General features: G+C 46.0%; 1 protein-coding gene and 1 long non-coding RNA gene across 10 annotated transcripts in view; one reads left to right on the top strand and one right to left on the bottom strand.

Moving 5' to 3' along the window:
* The window catches only part of GRIA4 (glutamate ionotropic receptor AMPA type subunit 4), a 299,286-nt gene that overhangs the window by 58,447 nt on the left and 213,856 nt on the right, over positions 1–26,983 (top strand). The gene's annotated exons all lie outside the window — the stretch shown is intronic.
* On the bottom strand, positions 14,830–23,326 carry LOC146059218 (uncharacterized). The gene is made up of 3 exons (XR_014470184.1): positions 23,184–23,326; positions 20,778–20,875; positions 14,830–15,390 (listed from the first exon to the last, which is right to left on the bottom strand). It is a non-coding gene; the product is annotated as an uncharacterized LOC146059218 (long non-coding RNA).

The following is a 26,983-nucleotide window of genomic DNA, read 5'->3' as shown; positions in this document are numbered from 1 at the left end:
TATCATATTTCTATTGCATCCGAAAATGATAGACAGAATCTGAGGTACTTGTGTATTTGCCCAATTTACATACGTACGGCACCGTAGGAAAATCGCATCGCATTGCATACAATTTGTCTGTGCAATGCGATGAGATGCGATGCGATTTTTCATTGTATAAGCACCCATACCATGAGATGTGATGGGGTTTCATTTTAAAAGCACCCATGCACACCCCCACTATCCGAAGCGTGGCCTGGACTCCAAACCTTTTCATACCCCCACTATCCACGTCGGCGTGGAGTTGACTTAATAAAGTGTGGCGAGCCACCGAGCCAGAAGCGTGGCGAGCAGACGCGGATTACTTTACATGTATTACGCGTGCGCTCGCCACGCTTTGGGCTCGGTGGCTCGCTGCGCTTGCCACACTTTAGAAAGTCAACTCCACGCCGATGTGGATAGTGTGGTTATGAAAAAGTTGGGAGGACGCGTAATTGCGTCCGCTCGCCACGCTTCGGGGTGACAAGGATAGTGAGGGTGTGCATGGGTGCATTTAAAATGAAGTACCATCACATGGTATGGGTGCTTATACAATGAAAAATCACATTTCATCGCATCACATTGTACAGACAAATGGTATGCGATGCGATTTCACTACGCAGAATAGCCCACTAAACAAATAGCTTAGTGGGCTCCCTGCTAATACACAAGTACCGAATCTGATTGGATGCAATGGATACAGGCTCTTATTCAGATCTGATCACAGTACAAATTTGTTCTCAAAATGGGCAAAACCATGTGCACTGCAGGTGGGGCAGATGCAACATGTATAGAGAGAGTTAAACTTGGGTGTGTGTTGAAACCGAAATCTAAATTGCAGTGTTAAAATACTGCAGCCAGTATTTACCCTGCACAGAAACAAAATAACTCACACAAATCTAACTCTCTCTGCACATGTTACATCTGCCCCACCTGCAGTACAGCATGGTTTTGCCCATTTTGAGAACAAATTTGTACTGCGATGAGATCTGAATAAGGGCCACAATCCACACTTTCACTTTTAGAAGTTTTAGTAACCCTTAGACTGTACGTTAAGATTTCCTTTTTCTTGACACACATTATTATTATTATTATTAGGCCACCAAGTTTGCCGTAAATTAAAAAAAAAATTAGATTTTTGCAAAGAAATATATTTAGCAACTTCTGCTGTAAACTAGCCATAGTGTAGTTGCTGTAGTACTCTGCAGATCTTTCACATGTTGTTCCACATGAAATACAAGCAGCGGGGGAAATTGGTAATGTACAGAATGATTTTATGCCCATATTTACAATTTAAATGGGATATAACTCAACCGCTATGTTATGCCGCATCCACAGTTGACGGGGACAATCAATGTGAAAGGAAGACGTGATGCCATATACTGTATACACTGAATTATTTTTATTTCCTGCTTTCTCAGCGCTCGCCAACTGTAATCAGACTCTACGTGTTTATATCTGTGATGTACTTTCAGAGTTTTCACCAGTTGCGTTTTTTTTTTCCATCAGATGTTACATAACCTGAAATACTTACATCCAGTGGTGGTTCTTACCTCTGTGGAGGAGGGGGGTCTGCCGCTGGCAACGATGCTGGGCCCCCCACTCCATGTCGCTGCTGCTGGTCCCCGCCGCCAGTACCCTCTGTTCACCGGTGCCTGCTGGCCCCCACTGCTGGTCCCAACCTATGTTGCAGGACCGGCACATGCGCAGTAGCTACTGTGCATGCACTGACCCCCAGCCTCTACGAGCTGCTTATTCACAGTCCTGGGCCCGTTGCATGCACAATATCGTCCTCGGTACTGAACATGCGCAGAATCCATTTTTATGGGCGAAAACCTCCCAATGGAACTGCCTTGGGTGACTGACAGGTCAGACTTCCAATAGGAAGTCACTGCCAGTGACAGTGAACCCAGTGCAGTTTCACAGATTGCATCTGGCTTCACACAGTGGTGGATTTTACTTGGGGGGGGGGGGGGGGCTGCAACCCTGTAGCCCATAGGTTAAAACAGCTGTTCAGAACCCTTTCACACTTGAACCATGGACCCAAGTCATACTCGTTCACACTACACCCTTGTTGCACCTGTATCTGCCTTGCATATCCATAGCTTGAGGCTGGCCATCAAAATATATATACTGTAGATAGTCAGCGGCTTTTAAACATAACTGGGGTCACGTTGTTCACAATGCGGCTTATCAGGATCACTGCCAAAAACTGTGCCACAAAACAGATAATCCTGAATTATAAGCTTTCAGACTGCAAATGCAGGGTCACACCGGGACTTTAAAACGATTCAGTCCCGGTGCGACCCTGCATTTTGGTCTGTTCAGACCTCCTCAGCGGACTGGCAATATTGCCAGTCCGCTGATATCATGCAGGGGCTTGGGGGGGTGTCATCGGGGGCAGGGGAGGATGCAGCACTTAGAGCTGGTGCTGCGCCGATTAACCCGTTCATACCGCATAGCAACACGGCAACGAACCGGTAAGAACACTTCTTTTTTACCGGTTCGCATTGCTGTGTTGCTACCTGTTTGCAAGACCCGGTAACCTCTTTCACATCAGGGACGGGATGTATTAACATACATCACCGCCCTTCGCCGCTTGGCCACCACGATGCCAGGGCATATGTACTAACATATGTGTCTGGCATCGCGGTGACGGAAGCCCCCCGCGATACCTGTACTGTGGTGTGCGGGGGTCTCCATCACCTCCCAGCCGCCTACTGCTCCCCTCACGCCGGGACAGCTCAGCGTGGCTGTCCCTGGCGCCTCCTCCTCCCCCATGCAGCTGGAAGGACCTCCTTGCTAGGGGGAGGAGGGGCTTACCTTCCGGGGTCCAGGAGGACCTGCAGCAGGAAGGTAAGCCAGGGGGAGGGGGAGAGGGGGTTCGGTGAGGCAGTGGAGGCGGCGGGCAGCAAAAAGAAACCCATAGGCTTCTATAGGGTATTAAAGGAAAGCAAGTACATAGTCAGTAAAGCGCTCCCCAAACACACCATGTGAAAAGTAACAATAAAAATACTGTCCCTTTTTTTTGGAAGTTTTCAATCCTCAAGACAGCATACAAATACTGAAAAAAAGCCTTGGTTTTTATGCAGCTCATCCAGCAAGCATATTACCAAGGGGAAACACAATTTAGTGCAGATGGTATGGCAATGAGAGCATTAATAAAGTTTTTCAGGAACACTCACAAGCCAGCTGTATATAATGGCATTCAGAAATATCCCACTGGCAGATCAGCAATTCTCTCAGTGCAGGATGTCATTACATGTAAGAATTAAGAGAGAGTGATGGTGCAGATCAGTTTGAAAAAACACCTTTTTAATTTTACAATCACACTCACATAAAGACAAGGTTAAAAGCATATGTAGTATCCCAAAAGCAATCGCTGGAACTGGGTGTTACCGATCCGTCCCTGGAGAGGAAGATGTTGGTTTCACTGACCCTCCGGAAAGGTCAGGCTCCGGAAACAGGGGGAACGTCCAGTCCGTCAGGCTTAGGGTCCACAAGTCCTGGTTAAGCGCCAAACGCGTTTCGGATAGACCTTTATCAATGGCGTATCACAGGATGTCCACAGGGCACTATTTATGCGCCTGTTAAAAGCTGTCCATAAGCGGCACCTGCCGTTATTTGATTATGCACCTTACGTTTTCAAGATGGCGGTGCGTTCCAAATACCCGGAAGTTCCGGGTTTTTGCGTTCCACCGCTTTGAATGTGCTTTATTGTAACGCACAAAACAATCTTTTGTTAAGTCCTGGCAGCATCTCAGTACCAGTGACAGAGTCTCTTTCTATGGGAAAAAGGCAGCTGTTATAAGCGAAGACCTCTGTTGACTTACTTCTATAGGGTATTGCCACCCAAAGGTGGCGATACCCCGCCCGGCGGTAACAGTGCGGCCGGGTTTTAGTACTTATGAAAATGCGGTAAAACAGGGGTTTTACCGCATTTTCAGCTTAATACATCCCGCTTCATACCAATTACCGGGTCGATCCGGCAAGAACCGGCATGAACCCGGCAATTAGGTGCGATGTAAAAGGGGTATTACTGTGATGTGGCAATCAGTTATTTTGTCTCCTATTGTTTATATCACATTTTAATGTCTTTGGTTCTGTTTTCCTACGCGTTTAAAGAAATCCTAAGAAATCTCAATTAAAAGTAAAATGTATTAATGTAATAAAAGCAAATCCTCATTGTGTCGGCAGATAGTGTGTCAGCGCTTTATAACCTCTCTAGAGATATAAAGTAAGAGACTAAGGGGGACATTTACTAAAATGGGAGTTCTATTACACATCGGATGTTGCTATGGGCAACCGATCAGAATCTACTTCTCATTTATTTAGCACATTCTAGAAGATAATAGATAGTTTTGGTTTGCCCATAGATAGTTTTGTTGCCCAAAGCAACATCCCATCTCAGTAAATGTCCCCCTACATGTGAATAATTGCAGTGTATACAGACAGTGCTGTGTTATTCTTCTATTATAACATTCCAAACGTACGTGTTATTATAATTATAACACGTTGATGGTCATTCTATGTAATGACAGGCTAATGAGTATTCATAGGGGGTGATTAACATACCTCGCATTTAAATGAGCTTAAACTGTGGCCTGCTTTCTCAAAGCTTCATACTGTTTGACATAAGCATTGACAGGATCACCCAGGAATGACAAGTCATTAGAGAGATGACTGCAATTACTTGTCTTGTGGCTGTGATTTGCCATTTCACAATAACCTTCAGTCTTTGACATACCTCCTAACTCTTCCAATTTTCGCAGGACAGTCCCGTTGTTTGGGGTCTGTCCTGCTGTCCCACCTACGAGTCGCAATGTCCAATGGTGAGGGGCAATTGATAGTCCCCCTGTCTCTCAGAGACGGACAGGGGGCATGACCAGCAGCTCACCAAGCGTTGGCCATGCCCCCACAGTGCCAACAAAAAAAGAGAGGTGTGGCTTTCGGTCACGGCATTCCTACGAGGCCACGCCTCCCTTTCCCAACTCTCTGATTTGCACAGTGGTGGGGGGGGAGGGTTGGGATGGAGCCGGTCAGGGGGATGGCGCATGGAAAGCCCAGTGTTTTATGGGCATCCCCATTACAACGCTAGGCGTTCCCATGGCTACCTGGGCGGGCCGATGTCTCCCATGGGGCAGCGGCTGACATCACAGGACATTAGCTGACAGTTCCGTTCTCGGAACCGCACACCGCAAATATAGGTTAGTCAAGAAAAATCATTCGATGTTTGGCGACCATTGAATGATTTTTGCCCCAGTACGCTCCGGTGTGAAGGGATGTTTATGCTAAACATCCATTCGCAATGCGCCGAGAATGTTAGCGCTGTGGCAGGGGGCAGGCATTCGCGTTAGATGGCTCGTTAAGCAGCGAATTTATGCTGCTGAGCAAATCATTGGGAATCAGGCCCCATGTTTTTAGTCCAGTACCAAAAGAGGATATTTATCAAAGCTTGAATAGAGATAAGGTGGACAGAGATAAAGTACAGATGTGTCCTCATACATATTGGCTGCAGTTGCGCCCAACATCCCCTCTCGGCACGGCAGGTCCCGCAAGACTCTACTAATGTTGGTCATCTTCTTTTGCCAAAAAGTCACCTCTCTCAAAGTGCCCCTGATCTACCGGTAGGGTGGGTGTTTGCGCCAAGTCCCGAGTGTGCTGTTGGGTACCGTTTCTGCTATCCATGCAAACAATTTGGAAATGAAAGAAATGGGAAGAGTGATAGACTGTAGATAAATAAAAATGTAACCTGGGGACAATTTTTAGTCATCTTGTTACTGATTATTAAAAAATGTATTTGAAGTAACTTTATTTAAAAAAACAACAGACATTAACATATGTGATATCCGTCGTGTGTCAAAATTGACGTGAAATGATTGGGCAGCATGTACAGTGTATTGGTTAGCAATAACTGCTTCACAGCACTGAGGTCATGGCTTTGATTCCCACCGTGGCCCTAACTGAGTTTGTATATTCTCCCCGTGCTTGCGTGGTACTCCGATTTCCTCCCACAATCTAAAAATATACTGGTAGGTAAATTGGCTCCCAACAAAAATTAACCCTAGAATGTCGGTGTGCGCATGTACATGTGGTAGGGAAAATAGATTGTAAGCTCCACCGGGGCAGGGACTGATGTGAATGTTCAAATACAGTATTATGTAAAGCGCTGCGGAATATGTGTGCTCTATATAAATAACTGGTGATAAATAAATATTGAAATAAAAAGCTGCTAATATTTTCCAAATGTAATCAATCTTTTATCTAATCTTCTATGAGTCTGAGTGATTACATTTGGAACATACAGTATTAGCAGGGTTCCTAAAGATTTTCTTGTGTGATATTTATCAAACAGTAGGACATTGCATGCTGCAGTTTTGCAGCAACAATAAATGGTTATATAGGAGACTATGCAGTAGTCTTTGAACTTATTTTTAATTGGATAAACAAAAAGAGAATATTCTGCAGCTTACTGTGTGCCACGTACGTCATACCGGGCAGAAGCACCCGTGACGGTGCCTATTGGAGGTTGTCTGTGTGCAGCTTTATGCATCTTCTACCTTTGTCTAGATTCATTCATGTGCAAGGAATGAGATGCCCATACATGTAGTCCAACTGGGTTACAGTATAGATGATAGACAAAGGATAGTAAAGTATGAAAACACAACTTTTTGAAAATAAAATCACAAAAAACTCATGTCGACTTTTTGACTGTCAACGTTGCTTGAGTCAACCTTTTGGCAGTGTTGACCATTTTTAGGTGTCATCCTAGTCACTGTTTACCATTAGTGGTCCACCTAGTGACTGTTGACCCAGACATGTTTATCCAACTACCGCAAACCGTCAAACTGGCTCATCAGTAGGGAGAGTGGGAACTAATTACCCAGGCCCGTTGGAAGGGCTTGGTTGGGGTCTGGACCCATTAACAATTATTTTTTATTTTTTAGACAGTTGTTGCCACAACTCCATTAATAGGCCACACCCCCTGATTTACCAAGGTCCCCAGGTTGTGTATGGCCCACAGTGGTCCACAGATGGGAACCTGTGCCTTTGTGCTCCAACCCAGCCTTCTGCTTTCAGACTGTGCACTCATTTATACACTATGTACATTGTTACTATATTAGGGGTTTAGTTACCTGGTATAGTCGGAACATCCGGGAACATAATTTTTTTCCAAAGAAATTACGGTACTTGTGGACAATCACGGCTCCCACGATGTGCATCGTATAGCAAAAAAATCGCATCGCATGGAGTTGAGAATAGAAAGTGTGGGGAGCGCAGCGAGCCGCCGAGCCCGAAGCGTGGCGAGCGCAGCATGCCCCGCGAGGGGACACGGATACCTTCACAGGTATACGCGTCCCCTGGCGGGCTTCACAGGTGTCCGCGTCCCCACGCGGGGCTCGCTGCGCTCGCCACGCTTCGGGCTCGGTGCGCTCGCCACACTTTCTATTCTCAACTCCACGCCCACGTGGATAGTGGGGGTATGAATAGGTCGTAGGACGCGTACCGCCGCCCCTCGCGGGCTCGCTGCGCTCGCCACGCTTCGTGTTCGCGTTGATAGTGGGGGTGGTACAGCCTCAAAAATGACATTTTGGGGCCATTGAATATGTTTGATACTAATTTCAATGCATTTGGATGCTTTTCTGTTAAAAAACGCATGCGATCGCATGCGATTTTGTAAAAAAAAGAAGGTTAAAAATGCAAAAATCGCATCCAATCGCATGCCATCGCATGCCACTATATATGGCATGCGATGGGAGCCGTGATACTCCACAAATACCGAAATTACACCCTACAGCCAATCAAAATGTAGTGGTTAGCATTTATATATGGCTACAGGTACAGTTGTCTCCAGGTTATGTATTCCACAATGGTTGGTCATGTGCCATAATCATGGGCCCCTAATGCGGCATATCCTTGGTTGGCCTTTCGTACCACAGAGCAGCACACAGTCCTTGATTTCACCATGGGCAGAATTCACTAGGGGCGGCAGGGGTCATGCGACAAGCCATGGGTCACAGTAAGAAGCCCATAGCCTTCTATGGGGTATCACCAGCATTTGCTGGCGATACTCCCCATCACGGTAACCCAGTGATCAAATTTAGTGCATTCCAAAATGCAGTAAAAACCCTGATAACGGGGGTTTACCACATTTTTGCATTGGTGCATCCCACCCTATGTCTCAGGATAACCATGAAGCTCGAATTGACTGCATGGATTTTTAATATAATACTGTGCCCTGGGGTTGTCCATTGACGATGGTCAATGGTTTAACCCTTTGTGTAAAAATGAACACTCCTTGGTTGATCAAGATTTGCAAAGGGAGGAGAAAGCAGTCACGGGCGTCAATGTTTAATTGTGTACCACATTATTTCACTAACTGGATTGTACAGATGAGAAGCCGGCACTCATCAAATACAGCAATAAAACGTATGACCTAATAAGTACAAATAAAACCAGTGTGCATGTAATAGAACGAGGAGGACTGTTTTGGCATTAAATGCCCCTTGCCATCAGTTGCTCTGACTTTAGTCAATACGCTTATTTCCGATGAAGTCACTGTGATAATGTATTAATGCATTTCTCTCAACAGTGCTGGAACAGCCCGGAGCAATGTACATTATGTCAATTGAAACCGTGCCAGAGGAGGCACAGTCTGTGGGGGAGTTTAATGTTTAACCTCTTTTCCAAAATTTCAAACATCCGAGTAGCTAAAATAACATGTGGATTATAGTCAGCGTTCCACCAATGACTGCTCACTCTGAGATCTATCTGATTGTAGGTACAGATCAAGCGCCTTTCAGCCAGCTCAGGGAATTGCCAGATTCCCTGAGCTGGCGCAGGCTGGCAGAGAGGCGCTGCATCTGACGGGGACACGTCCCGTTAGCACGGCGGCGGGGAGCAGATTCCCTGTCCGTCTCCGCTTCAGGGAGAAGGGGGCTTAGGGCAAGACAGGGGAGCAGCAGGGAGCCGGCAGAGGGCGGCGGCGTGCTCTGTCAGAATGGGGTGCGTGAGAGTCTCGCGCGCGCATGCCCCCTTCTGGCGGATAGCGAACAGTGGCTATTGGCGCTAGAGCTGCTCCATCTCTAATCATACAGTACTAAAGGCAAATGCAATTCAGTGATAATTAAATTGCAGAAATAATGGATAAAAACAGATACAAGAGCAAGGTCGACAGTCATTAGGTTGATCAATGAAGGTCAACATGCATGAAGATCGACATGGGAATAGGTTGACAGGGTCATTAGTTCGACATGGAGAAGGTCGACAGTCAAAAGGTCGACATGTAGTACAGATCAAATAGAAAAAAAATTCTTCTGACTTGCAGTTTTAGCTACAGTATAATACCTTCGCTTAGCCTGAGGGTTCCTGTACGCAGGGGTTATTCTGGTTCACTCCTTCTGGCAAATTCCTTCTTAAATGGACAAAACCATATGCACTGCAGGTGGGGCAGATTTTACTTGTGCAGAGAGAATTAGATTTGGGTGGGGTTTTACTTCAAAGTGAGATCTATATTGCAGTGTAAAAATAAAGCAGTCAGTATTTTCCCTGCACAGAAACAAAATAACTCACCCAAATCTAATTCTCTCTGCACATTTTACATCTGCCCCCTGCAGTGCACATGGTTTTGTCCATCTAAGAAGGAATTTGCCAGAAGGAGTGAACCAGAATAACCCCCACAGTCCTCAAGTTTCCCCATCCATCGTGCCAGGTTTTAAGAATATCCATGCATGTAGGTTTAAGCTGGGCCTCCTTACCCACAGAATTATGCATTTTACCCCAAAGTAGGCTTGTGGTATTGCAAAAGCATTTTTTTTTTTGTATGGATTTGACCGTTTGCGATCTGTAAAAGTATGTGTGATCCCTACCGGAACATGGTCTGTTCACTCTTCTCTATCACCAGTACTAATGACACCTCCTCAAACATATCTGATATATGAAAACATGCAAAAACATAAATATTTAACAAACTTACAGATGCAGTCATAGTCGCTGATCCTATCATGTGTACACATTGCGGCATGGATGGTGCAACTAGTGTGTCCAAGAAGAAGAGACACGCACAACATTAATTTCTATGGGGTGCTATGAATACTGCGATACCTATGCCTGTGCATACGCATTGCATCAAAAATGAGCATGGATACAACAGGCCTACTCTCTAAGATGGTGGATTTCCTCCATGCTGATAAATGTGGGCATTCACAAATGTGGGCATGACACCCCCCCGCCCCCCTTCCCCATGCGACCCCATTCCCTGCCACCGGGGGGGGGGGGGCCGAGTTGGCTCAGATCTGATTCGCATGGGCTTACGCTTCGGTCCCAAAGGGGACATCAAACACATACGAATTGGCCATATTTCTCGGCCCGATCTTTCGGGATCGGGTGACATCGGCAATTGGACTAGTGTGTGGGATCAACAAATAATACCAGGAAAAATAACAGATATGGAAGGGGTGGGGCTAAAATGAACCAAGTTGCATCATTTTAGCCCCTCCCCACGGAGATGCAATTTGCAATTATGTGTATTGGGGGGGGGGGGGGGTAATTACCGAAGTGCTCACCTGCATCTCTTCTCCTGGCTTCCTAATGTCGGCAAGAATGATTACAACTGAATACTGCACAATGGTGGCCATGTTTTGTAGCCAAAGTTCATTTAAATAAAAGCATTGGCAGCAAACAAAAGTGTATGTTTATTTCATACAGATTACCGCTAGTTTTCCAAGAATGCAGGCGCTTGCAGCATTGCATATCCATGTAAATTTATATTTAAATGGTTATCTCTGCTTGTTTTTTGCTTAAATACAATTTTTATCATGAGGACCATATATCTGTATTTAATAATAATGCCCATTCAGAATTGTGATTACCGCACATCTTATATTTGCTTGCAGTATATTTGCAGCCAAGAAGAAATATGCAGTCTGCTGGCAGAAATGTATTTTAGATTAGATAAGTATAATTCATTGTCATCTATTGTATATTTCAAGTACAAAGCTTATGTTGTTAGGGGAGCGCATTTGTTACAATCCAGACAGGTTTTCGGGGATTCATATGTGCCAGATTAAATTTGTGATCCAGAGCAGAGAGTCTATTTATACCATAGTCTTCAACAATGGACCTCAAAGTGGTCACTGGTGCAAGGCTTGTAGGTTGCGTCTCTCAGCCTTTGCTGTGCCTTCAGCTGTGAAGAGCCTGTGATGGACTCAGAGAGCATGGCTAGCATACTGGAAATAGTACACTATTGGACTGCAAATAAGCCAAAGGATGCACAAGTAGGAATGTCAGGACAAGCTGGGCCAGAACCAAACAGCTCCAGAAGTCCAAACCGAAAGCAGCGCCTGTGCTCTTACCAACTTTAACTAAAATCTGTAATCTATCTTTCTCAACTGGTATCTCGCCTTCGCTGTTCAAGCACTCAATAATTACTCTCATTCATAAAACAAAACAATTCTCACCATGCCTCTGTCTCTAAATACTATCCCATCTTTCAGCTCCCATGCTGCTCCAAGCTACTTAAGAGACTTGCCTACACTCGCCTCACACACTTTCTTAAATCACACAATTTATTGGACCCACTTCAGTCAGGCTTTTGTTCCCAACACTCCACAGAGACAGCACTGACTAAAGTAGTGAATGATCTGGTCACTGTTAGGTCACTACTCATTCTTCTAGATCTCTCTGCTGCATTTAACACTGTTGACAATTCTCTTCTCATTACTCATTACAATCTAGGGATGCAAATCCCGGGGCATTTTTTTCATTCCTGGGAATCGGGATTGAAAAATGCTCAATCCCGGGATTCCCGGGATTGGCATTCCTAAAAGAAAAATGCCCCCATCCACCACATTAGCTCACTTGGGCCCTTATTCTGATCGGTGCGGCCGGATCCGAATATGCGGCCAGGACCGTGCGTGCGAAACCCCGCCTTCTATACGGATCGCCAACTCCGTCCGTACGCGGTAAGAAGCTGGCCGAACGGACCGCACGTGTATTTTTCATGGAATACGCCTCCTCCATCTCAGGGAACCTCCCCCATCATTCGATGGTCGCAGACCATCGAATGCAGGACCGAGTGGTCCACCAGCTCCCGCAACCTCAGACCACACGGACATTTTTCCGTGCAGAAGCAGGGATCTGGGCGGGCAGCTGACATCCGGCGATGTCATATGTCCGCCCCCTACACGTGCGTCACGGCCGCATTACCATACGTACGCCCAGCGTTTGTATGGGAACGCCCATGAAACGTGGGGCGTATGCATATGGTAATGAGCCCAAATAGCCCTTCACGCCCCTCTCCACCCCCTGTTAGGAGTGTTCACATTTCATGCGGGATTTGGCCGTACGCCCCGCTCGCACATACGCAGAGATGCCTCTGCACATGTGCAGACACAAAACATCGGCGGCACGAATGCACGCGGATATTACCACACCAACCAGAATAAGGGCCCTGGTGAGCAGGGTAGCGGGGCAGGCAGCAGCTGTGTCATAGATTGAGGCAGTCGCCGGGTGTGGCACCGAGCTGCGAAGCTGCTGAAGTGGAAGGTGGAGCTTCTGTAGTGTAGCCGGGTGCTGGCGGTGAGAGAGTTCCGGCGCCGAGGTGCAGCGTCACCTATGACTTAGTCAAGCTGCGCAGGCCGCACGCCGGGGTCGGGAACAGCCGGGCAGCATCTGAGAGGCAGCGCAGTCAAATCCAGGGATTGGATACTCCAATCCCAGGATTGAATACTCCAATCCTGGGATTGAAATCCCGAACATTTTGGGGCCAAATCCCACCGATCCCGGAATTGGCCACCCTACTACAATCCTTAGGTCTTCAGAACACAGCGCTTTCTTGGTTCTCATTCTACCTATCTAATTGATACCTATAGAATTGCTCTGTCAGTGACCACTTCTCTAAATCCATCTCCTCTTTGACACCTCTATCAGTTGGAGTACCTCATACCCCATTTTAGGTCCTCTTATTTTCTCAATCTATACCACATCTCTTGGCAAACTAATCAGTTCTTTTGGATTTCAGTATCATACATACTTAGATGATACCCAAATCTACCTATCATCCGATGTCTTGTCACAATCTGTATTGGTCCGTCTCACTAAATGTTTTTATGATGTTTCATCTTCGATATCATTTTGCCACCTCAATCTAAATATTTCTCAAACAGAATTCATTGACAATACATCCCACCACAAAAGCTCGCTGCCTCTGTGTTACCCTTGACTCTGAACCAAAAGGATGAAGTGCTCACTCTTGCTTGGACATTGCATCGGACAACTACAGCTCTATTTTATAGCACTGGTTCTCAGACTCAGCCCACAGTAAACCACACAGGTCAAGTGTTCCAGGTCACCTAGCTGGGCACAGGTTCATGACCAACTGTCACATTTAAAAGATCTACATATGAAACCATGGCTTCATGGAAAACATAAACAATGTGGGCTCCTCGGGACTGTGGGGCAGATTTATTAAGCTCGGTGAAGTGATAGAGTATCTGGTCTTTATCACCAGCCAATCAGCTCCTACCTGTAATTTTTCAAACCAAGCCTGTGACCGCAGTTAGGAGCTGATTGGCCGGAGATGAAGTACCAGCCACATTATCACTTCACTGAGCTTAATAAATCGAGTTTGAAAACCACTGTTCTAAAGCTTTGAATACACAGTCTAGTTTGAATGACTGTAAATGGACTTTGTGTATTTTCCGTTCAGAAACAGTGGGAGAGAGGAGTCAGTAGGACAGGAATGAGCGATTATTTCATTTGCCGGCATTTATTTCCCCACACAAAATGTATTTTAGGCATTGCAAGAACATCATTGCACCTGTGGAAGGAAACCATACTAAGGTGGGTCTTCCGGCGTAGATCGCGTCTTCTTCTTTCCATCCGGGGGACTTGGCAAAAGTCTGGTTCACAAAATAAGGGGGACCCCTACTCTTTTTATCCCCCGTATTTTGGGAACCGGGACCGGCCCTTGGACCTGGTTCTGGTCTAAAGAAATACAGGGAAACCCAACTTGTTTTGTTCCCTGTTTTTTTTTTTAAACCAGGACTGGCTCTCTGAGCCTGGGGCTTGTTATGGCTGTAGGGGGGGCACACTGTTTTTTTAATTTATTTTTTAATTTTTGCCAAATACACCTGAAAAATAAAGTGTATTTTTAAGGCGTATTTTACCAGCAATAAACTGCCGTATCCCAGTAATTACCTGCTGTATATTGCATACAGCTGCTTAGTAAATTAGGAATCACCATTAGAATGAATGGTGATTCCTAGTTGTATTCTTTCGATGGCGTATACATTCGTATTCATAGATACGAATACGAATGTGCCATGAATACAAATACAAATTCATGTATTTTCGGCAAATACCGAAAATACGAATACGAATAAAATAGGGGTATTTTCTTATACGAATATGCTTATTTTATGTATATTTTCATTAGTAAATTGGTCTTAAATTTCAAAAAGTATTTTATGTGGATCTGTCTTCTAAAATGTATTGTATGTGGAAGTGCCTCTTTCGGCGTATTTTATGTTGATCCGGCTTGTTTTTTTTATGTGACAGCACATGCACGAAAATAGGGCATGGCCTTGTACCAGCTAGGCCACATCTAATTTTTGCGGCGGCGCATCTCATTGGCTCTTTAGCTTGACTACAGGCTCTTTGCCTCAGACCGGTTGGCCACCCCTGGTATAGATGTTTCTGCATTCAATTCCCATCCCTACGTAAGATTATTTTGTGCTGCGCATCGCCTTTTTACACCAAGTAAATGAGGATCACTGCATTTCATGTAATCTTTGCCCAGGGACCTTTTTATCTTCTTTTGAAGCCATCTGGGTTGTACAGCTAATTCCTCCGTTATGAACAAAAACATAAAAGTAGATATTTGCAGGATATTACATTAGTAAACTGGTAGCAGGAATTCACTTCAAAGCTTATGTGCGGGCTCATTGAGACAGATATTGTGTTATTCATCACTGCGTTCCATTGTAACCCTGCCCCCACATCTATTAATTATCTTGTTACGCACCGTACTAGTACAAAACTGCATTCCGGGGGAAATTTCTGGGTGACAAATTCACAGCTACTGTATGTGGATTGCTGATTGTTCAATGAAAGCAGAAAGAAAACATTTCGGTGCCGGTAATTATAAATATTGCGACACCGTACTCTTGTCTGTTGATTTTAAATGTTTTTAAAGCGCCTGCTACGGTAGTTGAAGGTTAGAAGTTAAATGCGTTGACACAGCCTCCATGGTTTTATGCTACACATGTATTTTCGCATTGTACAAAACCGTTCCTTTTTTTCTTGCCTTCCACTGCACAATCGCCCTTGGCAAGGTCTAAGCAAGTTGCTTTTCTTTGTTGAATTTCGTTGCTGTAGAAAATATGAAATAAGTTTAAGACATAAGAGAATATATATTCTGCTGCTATGAAGTATATGGAAAATGACTGCTAATACGTTACATTAATGTAAATATGTATTCAGGGCCGTTTCTAGACAATTTAGCTCCCAGGGTGAAGAAATAAAAATGCGCCCCCCCCCAATATATAACATGGTATCATAGAAATCGCGCGCGCCGAAGGCGTGCACCGAAATAGGGGGTGTGGCTTAATTTTTAAAAGGGGGTGTGGCTTAATGTAAGGCGTGGTCTAGCAGGAAAACAATTGGTAGTGTCTAGATCCCCTTCAGTTTTGTTAATTTTCCCATCATGCCCTGGGTCCACGTATTTATAGCGAGCCACCGTGCCCGAAGCGTGCGAGCGTACAATGCAGCTAAAATAAAACAAAATTACCTACACATACATGAATTACAGATAAAATAAAAAACGTTGTGAGGGCATCTAACAACTTCCGCCCTCACTGAACGTCACATCCTGTAATTAAAACTGAAGGGGATCTAGTCTCTACCGCAAACAATTACCTTATATCACACTTTTGCAACCTGCATGACCAGACATTGGTTGCTGCAGGAATTGTTATTGTCCTCCTGCACTTAAGTTGGCCGGCTGAAGGCCACACACAGTGACCTAGTACGCCTCACAGATCAAGGCCAAACAATGACAGGCTACTTAAATCATTATACACTATTTATCCGTGATGCCAATTACACATTACGCCGTACACTGTGATGACGATTACATATTACGCCGCACACCGTGATGACAATTACACCGCACACCAAGATGCCCGTTAGACCCCACAATGTGATGGCAATTACACAATACTCCCCACATCGTAATGCCCATTACACATTATGCCCCATGTGCCGCTGCCGCACAACTGATGCCGTTTACTAATATGACCCCACAGTGCCAGATATGCCCCCACAGCGCCACACATATGCCCCCACAGTGCCACAAATATATGCCCCCACAGTGCCACAAATATATGCCCCCACAGTGCCACAAATATATGCCCCCACAGTGCCAGATATGCCCCCACAGCGCCACACATATGCCCCCACAGTGCCACAAATATATGCCCCCACAGTGCCACAAATATATGCCCCCACAGTGCCAAACTCACTTTGTCTCCGCTGCTTCCGAGGGGAGGGGAGCGCATCGTGCCTCTCTCCTTCCCCTTCAGTGTGTGTACCTGAGCTGAGCCATCAGCCATTCATATCTCGCGCCCGAGCTCTGATTGGCTGACAGCGGCAGCTCAGTGATGTGAGCGAGGGGATGGAGAGACGCACGATGCGTTCCCCTCCCCTCTCCAGCGTGGAGTCGGGCCGGCCGGGGAGACAGCGGAGGCTACGGCGGCGGCTACAGGGTGTTGGTGGGGAGATTGCCGGGCGCCCTGGCTGTTTCAGAGGCGGACAAGCCGTGCGGCGCCCCGGGCTGCTGCACGGCTTGTCCGCCTCTAGAAACGGCCCTGTATGTATTCATGCAGCCAGGGCCTTCAGAGGGGGGCTGCAGGGTTTGCAGTCCTGGGCCTGGATATAAAGGGGGTCCATCAATTATAATTTGATGCAAAGTTCACATTTCTCCTAAAACAATGTACGGATAAAGTACAGCGGCATCAGAGGTCCCAACAGGAGCGCTGGAATTTAGAGAAGGAGGAAGGGGGCCCTGCCTATTCCAGGGCCCCACTATATTTGATGGAAGACCTGCATGCAACCAAGGGTTGCCTTGCGTTTCTCACTCAACGACAGGGCCACATATTGAAATAGGTGTAAGGGAAAGCCCAGGGATCAGCTGTCACACTGCTCGCCCAAGTGGGGGTTTAACTTCAGCAAATTAAATCTTAAACATGCCTCTGTTACATATACCGTAGTCCGATTTCCATAGATTTTCATATGATGGGCCAGCACCGCCTAACCCACTGCCAGCTGCTAGGGTTATTCCAGTGGTAATTTAATTGCTGCATGTTGCTCAATACACTGGTCTAGTTCTGGGAGGCTACATAAGGGGCTTGTGTCCAGGTGCCTAGTGTGTCTGTGTGTGTGTGTGTGTGTGTGTGTGGGGGGGGGGGGCAACAATAGGGGGAGGAGGGCAGCCTAGGTAGCAGGCTTGTAATAATCACTAGGCATTCATTTCCTCAGGCTGCACTGTATGCATCTATACACTTGCACTGGGGTCCTGACTCTGTCTCTGATGGGGAAGGGTGAGTCTTATCTCCAGGGGTTGGTGAATTGGGATCTGGTTTCAGGGAGTGGGTGTAGGGGGATCTTGTCTTTGGTGGTGGGTGCTGGTAGGGGTTACTTTTGTCTTCAGGGATGGGTGTAGGGGGATCTTGTCTTTGGTGGAAGGTGGATAATGTCTCCTAGAATAAGTGGGATCATGCCTACATGTACTTTGCCCAATAGATACAGGGTTTTCTATTTAAGGAAAGACTTTGCGCATATGACTAGCATGTGGGCAGTCTGGTGTGCATGGGTAAGGTGAGGGGAAATCTGGTAGCGCGGTTTGTCACATGAGAGTAAAACTGGTCCACAGGGGTGGCATGTGAGGGGCAATCTGGTGCACAGGGGTGGCATGTGAGGGGCAATCTGGTGCACAGGGGTGGCATGCGAGGGGCAATTTGGTGCACAGGGGTGGCATGTGAAGGGCAATCTGGTGCACAGGGGTGGCATGTCAGGGGAAATCTGGTGCACAGAGGTGGCATGTGAGGGGAAATCTGGTAGCGCGGTTTGTCACATGAGAGGAAAACTGGTCCACAGGGGTGGCATGTGAGGGGCAATCTGGTGCACATGGGTGGCATGTGAGGGGCAATCTGGTGCACAGGGGTGGCATGCGAGGGGCAATCTGGTGCACAGGGGTGGCATGTGAAGGGCAATCTGGTGCACAGGGGTGGCATGTGAGGGGAAATCTGGTGCACAGAGTGGCATGTGAGGGGAAATCTGGTGCACAGGGGTGGCATGTGAGGGGCAATCTGGTGCACAGGGGTGGCATGTGAGGGGCAATCTGGTGCACAGGGGTGGCATGTGAGGGGCAATCTGGTGCACAGGGGTGGCATGCGAGGGGCAATTTGGTGCACAGGGGTGGCATGTGAAGGGCAATCTGGTGCACAGGGGTGGCATGTCAGGGGAAATCTGGTGCACAGAGGTGGCATGTGAGGGGAAATCTGGTAGCGCGGTTTGTCACATGAGAGGAAAACTGGTCCACAGGGGTGGCATGTGAGGGGCAATCTGGTGCACAGGGGTGGCATGTGAGGGGCAATCTGGTGCACAGGGGTGGCATGCGAGGGGCAATCTGGTGCACAGGGATGGCATGTGAAGGGCAATCTGGTGCACAGGGGTGGCATGTGAGGGGAAATCTGGTGCACAGAGTGGCATGTGAGGGGAAATCTGGTGCACAGGGGTGGCATGTGAGGGGCAATCTGGTGCACAGAGGTGGCATGTGAGGGGCAATCTGGTGCACAGGGGTGGCATGTGAGGGGCAATCTGGTGCACAGAGGTGGCATGTGAGGGGCAATCTGGTGCACAGGGGTGGCATGTGAGGGGCAATCTGGTGCACAGAGGTGGCATGTGAGGGGCAATCTGGTGCACAGAGGTGGCATGTGAGGGGCAATCTGGTGCACAGGGGTTGCATGCGAGGGGCAATCTGGTGCACAGGGGTGGCATGTGAAGGGCAATCTGGTGCACAGGGGTGGCATGTCAGGGGAAATCTGGTGCACAGAGGTGGCATGTGAGGGGAAATCTGGTAGCGCGGTTTGTCACATGAGAGGAAAACTGGTCCACAGGGGTGGCATGTGAGGGGCAATCTGGTGCACAGGGGTGGCATGTGAGGGGCAATCTGGTGCACAGGGGTGGCATGCGAGGGGCAATCTGGTGAACAGGGGTGGCATGTGAAGGGCAATCTGGTGCACAGGGGTGGCATGTGAGGGGAAATCTGGTGCACAGAGTGGCATGTGAGGGGAAATCTGGTGCACAGGGGTGGCATGTGAGGGGCAATCTGGTGCACAGAGGTGGCATGTGAGGGGCAATCTGGTGCACAGGGGTGGCATGTGAGGGGCAATCTGGTGCACAGAGGTGGCATGTGAGGGGCAATCTGGTGCACAGGAGTGGCATGTGAGGGGCAATCTGGTGCACAGAGGTGGCATGTGAGGGGCAATCTGGTGCACAGAGGTGGCATGTGAGGAGCAATCTGGTGCACAGGGGTGGCATTTCATGGGAAATCTGGTGCACAGGGGTGTCATGTAAGGGTCAATTCGGTGCACAGGGGTGGCAAGTGTGGGGCAATCTGCTGCACAGAGGTGGCATGTGAGGGGCAATCTGGTGCACAGGGGTGGCATGTGAAGGGCAATCTGGTGCACAGGGGTGGCATGTGAGGGGAAATCTGGTGCACAGAGTGGCATGTGAGGGGAAATCTGGTGCACAGGGGTGGCATGTGAGGGGCAATCTGGTGCACAGAGGTGGCATGTGAGGGGCAATCTGGTGCACAGGGGTGGCATGTGAGGGGCAATCTGGTGCACAGAGGTGGCATGTGAGGGGCAATCTGGTGCACAGGGGTGGCATGTGAGGGGCAATCTGGTGCACAGAGGTGGCATGTGAGGGGGAATCTGGTGCACAGGGGTGGCATGTGAGGGGCAATCTGGTGCACAGAGGTGGCATGTGAGGGGCAATCTGGTGCACAGAGGTGGCATGTGAGGGGCAATCTGGTGCACAGGGGTGGCATTTCATGGGAAATCTGGTGCACAGGGGTGTCATGTAAGGGTCAATTCGGTGCACAGGGGTGGCAAGTGTGGGGCAATCTGCTGCACAGAGGTGGCATGTGAGGGGCAATCTGGTGCACAGGGGTGGCATGTGTGGGGCAATCTGGTGCACAGAGGTGGCATGTGAGGGGCAATCTGGTGCACAAAGGTGGCATGTGAGGGGCAATCTGGTGCACAGGGGTGGCATGTCAGGATACATCTGGTGCACAGGGTGGCATGTGAGAAGCAAACTGGTGCACAGGGGTGGCATGTGAGGAGGAATATGGTGCACAGGGATGGAATATGTGGACCAAATTGGTGAACAGGGGTGGCATGCCAGGGAAATGTGGTGCACAGGGGTGGCATGTGAGTGTCGATCTGGGATGCATGGGTGATGTAAGGAAATATATGTCTTGTATCAAGATCAGCTTCTGCCCATCAGGTGGCTGGCCTTACTACCTCAAGCAGCTGTGTAAACTACAACAGCAGTGGTCCACTGCCCTTTAGTGTTTTTTTTGTGGGGGTGAGGGGGGGGATAGGGGAATTTTACCTCTATGCTAGTGTGTGTGGGGTATCTTGTCTCCAGCGGTGTGGTGATCTTGTCTCGTGGAGTGGGATGGGAGGTCTTACCTTTGGGATGGGGTAGCTGTATTTTCTCCTGAAATGAGTGGGGTTCCTGTCTCTGGAGAAGTGATGGGGTATTGTCTGGAAAAGGGGGGATCTTGTCTCTGAAGGAAGGGTACAAAGGCTTGATTATCTATCTATACAAGTATGCTGTAAATTTGTAGCTGGATTTATGACTTAAATGAATAAATCCTTAAACATGGAAGCTTGAAGAACACTTTAGTGTTCAATTGTATCGCCACCAGGGGCACCTTCCATTCAGGATTCTTGTCCATTTATTATTTTCTTGGCAGAAGAACTACTAAGTGGTAAAAAATCCAGAAGCGCTGTGGAATCGGGGTCTCTTTGAAGGGACGATTGTAACGCATTGCTGAACTATTGAGCAAAAGTGTTGGCTTTAAATCAAAAATGATTGAAGGACAAACATGCAAAAGCTGAATCCCAAAAGGAGGTCGTTAAATTAACATGTGCAAGTCGGCAATTTTCCATTCTACACTATGGGACACGTCTGGTTTATTAAATAGTGAACTTAACCTGCCTTAAAATGCAATGTACTGTCAGAGTTTGCTGACTCAAGTTAAAATAATATAATTTATATCAGAGGTCAAAAAGAGAAAGGTTGACTGTCAAAAGGTCGACAGAAGTTTAACACATTTTTTCCCCCAACTGTCGACACAGTCCCCTCGCATAGCCCGCTTCGCTCGGCACACTAATTTATTCTTAGGGCATAAAAAGTAACGCCTGTCGGCACATGTCGGCTAAAGAAAAACGGGAAAAACTCATGTCGACATTTTGACTATCGACCTTCCCATTGTAGACCTAGTGTTTGTGTTGACCTTCTTCCGACCCTGTGGACCTTCAGTGATCGACCTAATGATCGTATCTATAATAGCCCTGAGCATAATGTTACAATGCATGGGGTGTGGGTTAGGCTTGATAGTTGAGGCTAATTTATTTTGCTTCAGGTTTCTGCTGCTATTTTGAAAGATATATAAATATAAATATATATATATATATATATATATATATATATATATATATATATATATATATATATATATTAGTAAGACCGCTCAAAGCAAATGCATCGAAAGCTAGTCTACTATGTTTTGATTGCCTTTCTGTGTTTGGGCATGCATGAGAAAGAGAGAGATGTATATACAGTATTGTATTAAGAAACCCAAAACCCAGAACAGGTTCAGGAACCCAGTTCCCGATGATGTCATATTTAATAAGAGGTTCAGAAACTGAGTTCCTGCAGGTTCCTGCTGAAAATAACACTGTATCTATCTATGTCTTTCTATCTATCTATTTATCTATCTATCTATATATATATATATAGAGAGAGAGAGAGAGACAGAGAGAGATCGATAGATATAGATCTATATATATATATATATATATATGGGAGTTAGGTAGCACTCACTAATCCAATCCACTTTTGGTGGGGTGTACACTCAGAAATCCATTTGATGGAATCTATTATAAACGTGCGTGCAATAAGAGGCCACTCTCCAGACTGAAGATAATAAATCTATTCAATCACGCTGCCACATCCTAGGTCAATGTTTCGGCTCATATCAGAGCCTTTACCAAGACTTGTAGACAGCCAAATACATGTGCATTAGTGCCACAACACCTACAATAATATATAAAGAGATAAAAAATCTGTATCAGTATACCAAGATATAAAACATGTATTTATCCATAGCAATCATTTATCGCCTTATTACTGTATAATACCTGCGGGCTTAATGCACCTCAGCATAGATTTACACTAACCCAATACCACCATAGAGTATTAGAGTATGAACTGCCCGGGTGCCTTCCCAAGGTGGGTATACCACCAATACAGTGCAGGAACAGATGGGCGTCACTCCAGGTCTAATGCCAAAAGGTGTTATTTTAATGTGTTAAAACGGTCAACGCCGTTTCGGGATTACTCCCATCGTCAGGACCAACACAACTAGTGTTGGTCCTGACGACGGGAGTAATCCCGAAACGGCGTTGACCGTTTTAACACATTAAAGTATCACCTTTTTGCATGAGACCCGGAGTGACGCCCATCTGTTCCTGCACTTTATATATATATATATATATATATATATATATATATATATATATATATATATATATATATATATAAATGCATTAGAGAGCCAGCAACATCAATAAAGTACAAAAGTATTTATTAGGCATATAAAGTGCATATCGGATCAAAAACAAGAAAAATGGTTAAAATGCAGGAGGAAGCATCTACTTAGAATTATAGCAGCAAGACATCTTCACTACGCCAATCGTCCACCAACCATGACACCCGACAGGCTGTTTCGGTGCTACACTGCACCTTAGTCATGGACACACGTGACATCCTAATATACCCACATGAGTAATCAGCATAAGTCTGCTCACCTGTATAAGGTGGTAAAAGCCTGCAGACACACTGCTCAGCCAGAAGCAGCCTCCAATCGTCATAACAACCAAAGACGCAGGAAGATGGACGGAAGTGACGTCACATCACATAGTAACCAGCAGACGCCGGCCGCCTGGGCGGAAGTCAGGTGACCGCAAGTGTCTGATAGTGCCATAGCAACTGAATAAACAGTATGAACTATGCGCAAGACACCTAGCGATATAATCTGCACAGCGGAAACACATATTATCGTTTCACAAACGCTGGCAACTAGATATGATATCCACTGTCACAAAAGGTAAAAACGGTGAGCGGAAAAAGGCGCTGAACACTCAAGGGGTACAATGAATGCGCGTGAGCACAATGCAAAAAATGGACATGGACATAGCACATAGAGGTGACCAGACCCACAGCATATGAATAAAGTCAGACAGCAAAAAGAAAAGAAGGGGGAGGGGAATACAGGTACCAATCAGATAGCCAGACAAAGGACACAAAATACATAGCTAACTAGATATCTATATAATAAGTTGAAGAGTCTGTGTGCGTGTGTGTGCGTGTGTGTGTGTGTGTGTGTGTGTGTGCGTGTCCGTCGCATTGCGGACACACCGTGGCACTCAGAGACACCAAATTTGGCAAAAAGATACCTCTGGACCCGGTGGTGTGCACCTCGAAGCCGTTTTTGGGAAATTTCACTTAGAAATGTAAAAATACCAAGTTTTAATTTTCCTTCATTGATGTTCTGGGGAAAAGATCGACGATCTGGGAAACCGTGGACGAAGGAACAACTTCACACCTGATTTCATTGCTGTCATTGAGTATGACAGACACATTCTAACATTATGGTGAAGGCTTTAAACAATTAGGAATAATTGAGGATATACATAGACTACACATCACACACACACACGTACACATTGTACACGCACACACACAGTACACCACATTCGCACACAACACACACATTTATACGTAGAGCACCTCACACACTTACACATTGAACAGATACACACACACACAACACACCACATGCAGTACAATACAAATCCATACACACTACAACACACACCCAAAAACAGTACAACAAACACACAGAACACACACACTTAAACATTGCCAGGATACGCACAGCACATTACACACACATATAGACGTAGCACACCTCACAAACTTACACATTCGGTAGATACACACAACACACACACACATAACACACCACTCACAGTACAACACACACCCACATTCACTACAACACACACCCAAAAACAGTACAATACACAGAACACACACAGCACACTTCACACACACAGATTTATACATAGCACACCTTACGCACTTACACATAGGGCAGATACACACACACATATCATACCTCTAACAGCACAACACACCCACATTCACCACACACACCCAAAAAAACAGTACAACACACACAAAACACACACTTAAACATTGCACAGAAACACAGAGACACAAGACACAGAGACTCAACACACACATACTGTATATACATAGCACACCTCACACACTTACTGTACGCACAATACATTAGGTCATTAGGTACAATACACCACACACAACCACATACACTACAACACACACACAAAAACAGTACAACACACACAAACACACAGAACAAATAATCTGCCGTTTATTTAACAGTCTGTACCGGCAAATAAAAACTGTACCTAATGTACTGTTTCTACTTTGTCCCCCATATCCGTCTCTCCAGTCCCCCAGCCTGTCACTGCGCTCCCCGGCCGGTTGCACTGAGAAATATTTGTCCTGGCCAATGCACCCATTGATCAATACAAAGTGGGTACACTGCACTCACCCTGTTAGTCAGTTGGATATCAGGCACTGCCTTAAGGGTTTCCCAGACTCTTTTGGTTTATAGATAATGTTTGGTCGATGGGCATGAGCGCTGCATGCATTTGTTTGAATGTTATGAGTGTAAGAAGTTGAAGAATAAGACTGAGATGAAGATTTGTCATGTTATAGTGTACAATTTACTCAATAAATTGTGAAAAAAATATGTGTACATAGAAGTACAATCAAGAAATGAAAGTAGGATTAAAAAATAAATTCTGATTCAAACTGATAATTGTTTGGATGGGGGTGAGTTGCGAAACAAATCTATAGGTGGAGGGAGTATGGATATTGTGGGCATAATTGGTGTTTGGTACACCTACAGGTACACCTACTGATCGTAGTGGTGGTGTTCAATGAGTTGAGGATGTCTATGAACTCCATCAGGGCCTGCACACCCCCAGTCCACACCAAAAAGAAATCATCGATATATCGAACATAAAAATGAATACATTTGGAAAAAGTGGAATTGGCCATAATATGCTATTTCTCGTACAAACTCATATATAAATTAGCATAAGAGGGCGCTATGTTTGAGCCCATGGCAGTCCCTCTTAGCTGCAAATAAAACAAATTCTCGAAAAAAAAGTTATTATTTTTCAAAATAATATCCATAAGTAATAACAAAAACTGGTGGTGGTGTTCATATATGCTATATGTTAGATGTGTGCGCATTTATTATCTATATCTTGTTAGCTATGTATTTTGTGTCCTTTGTCTGTCTATCTGATTGGTACCTGTATTCCCCTCCCCCTTCTTTTCTTTTTGCTGTCTCACTTTATTCATATGCTGTGGGTCTGGTCACCTCTATGTGCTATGTCCATGTCCATTATTTGCATTGTGCTCACGCGCATTCATTGTACCCCTTGAGTGTTCAGCGCCTTTTTCCGCTCACCGTTTTTACCTTTTGTGACAGTGGATATCATATCTAGTTGCCAGCGTTTGTGAAACGATAATATGTGTTTCCGCTGTGCAGATAATATCGCTGGGTGTCTTGCGCATAGTTCATACTGTTTATTCAGTTGCTATGGCACTATCAGACACTTGCGGCCACCTGACTTCCGCCCAGGCGGCCGGCGTCTGCTGGTTGCGATGTGATGTGACGTCACTTCCGTCCATCTTCCTGCGTCTTTGGTTGTTATGACGATTGGAGGCTGCTTCTGGCTGAACAGTGTGTCTGCAGGCTTTTACCGCCCTTATACAGGTGAGCGGACTTATGTGGGTATATTAGGATGTCGCGTGTGTGCTCTCAGTCATTTGCCCATGACTAAGGTGCAGTGTAGCACCGAAACAGTCTGTCGGGTGTCATTACTGGTTAGTGGAGGATTGGCGTAGTGAAGATGTCTTGCTGCTATAATGCTAAGTAGACGCTTCCTCCTGCATTTTAACCATTTTTCTTGCTCCGATATGCACTTTATATGCCTAATAAATACTTTTGTACTTTATTGATGTTGCTGGCTCTCTAATGCATTTTTGTATTACTACCATTTTGTGAGCTTCAGCACTCCTGAAATTGCCCTGTGTGTGCAGCCTAGACTCACGGTCTGCCTATATATACTGTATATATATATATATATATATATATATATATATATGTGTGTGTGTGTGCTGTGTACAATGGGGAAACCTGTTGGTGCGCTCTTAAACCAAAGGACTGGTTCTTCGTTGCACTTCTTAAACTATCCCCTGTTATTGGTGTAGAATTGGCACTAGAAATGGGTATTAGGAAAGCAAGGATTTTGAATTATACAGAACGAAAGCGGGACTCATAGTTAACGGAATCGTCACCTCAATGTAAATTTTATATTATGTATTGTGGATCTTTCAGATCACTGTTTGACTGTTGGTGGACTGAGAACTAGAAAATTACTGTTCCAGAAAAACTGCTCTTTCCATGGCTTTTGTGAGTCAGCATACATTTGTCAATTAA

This window comes from Crinia signifera, chromosome 2, assembly GCF_055691185.1.
Source record: "Crinia signifera chromosome 2, ASM5569118v1, whole genome shotgun sequence".
Lineage (NCBI taxonomy): Eukaryota > Metazoa > Chordata > Amphibia > Anura > Myobatrachidae > Crinia > Crinia signifera.
This window is presented reverse-complemented; position numbering and strand designations above follow the sequence as displayed.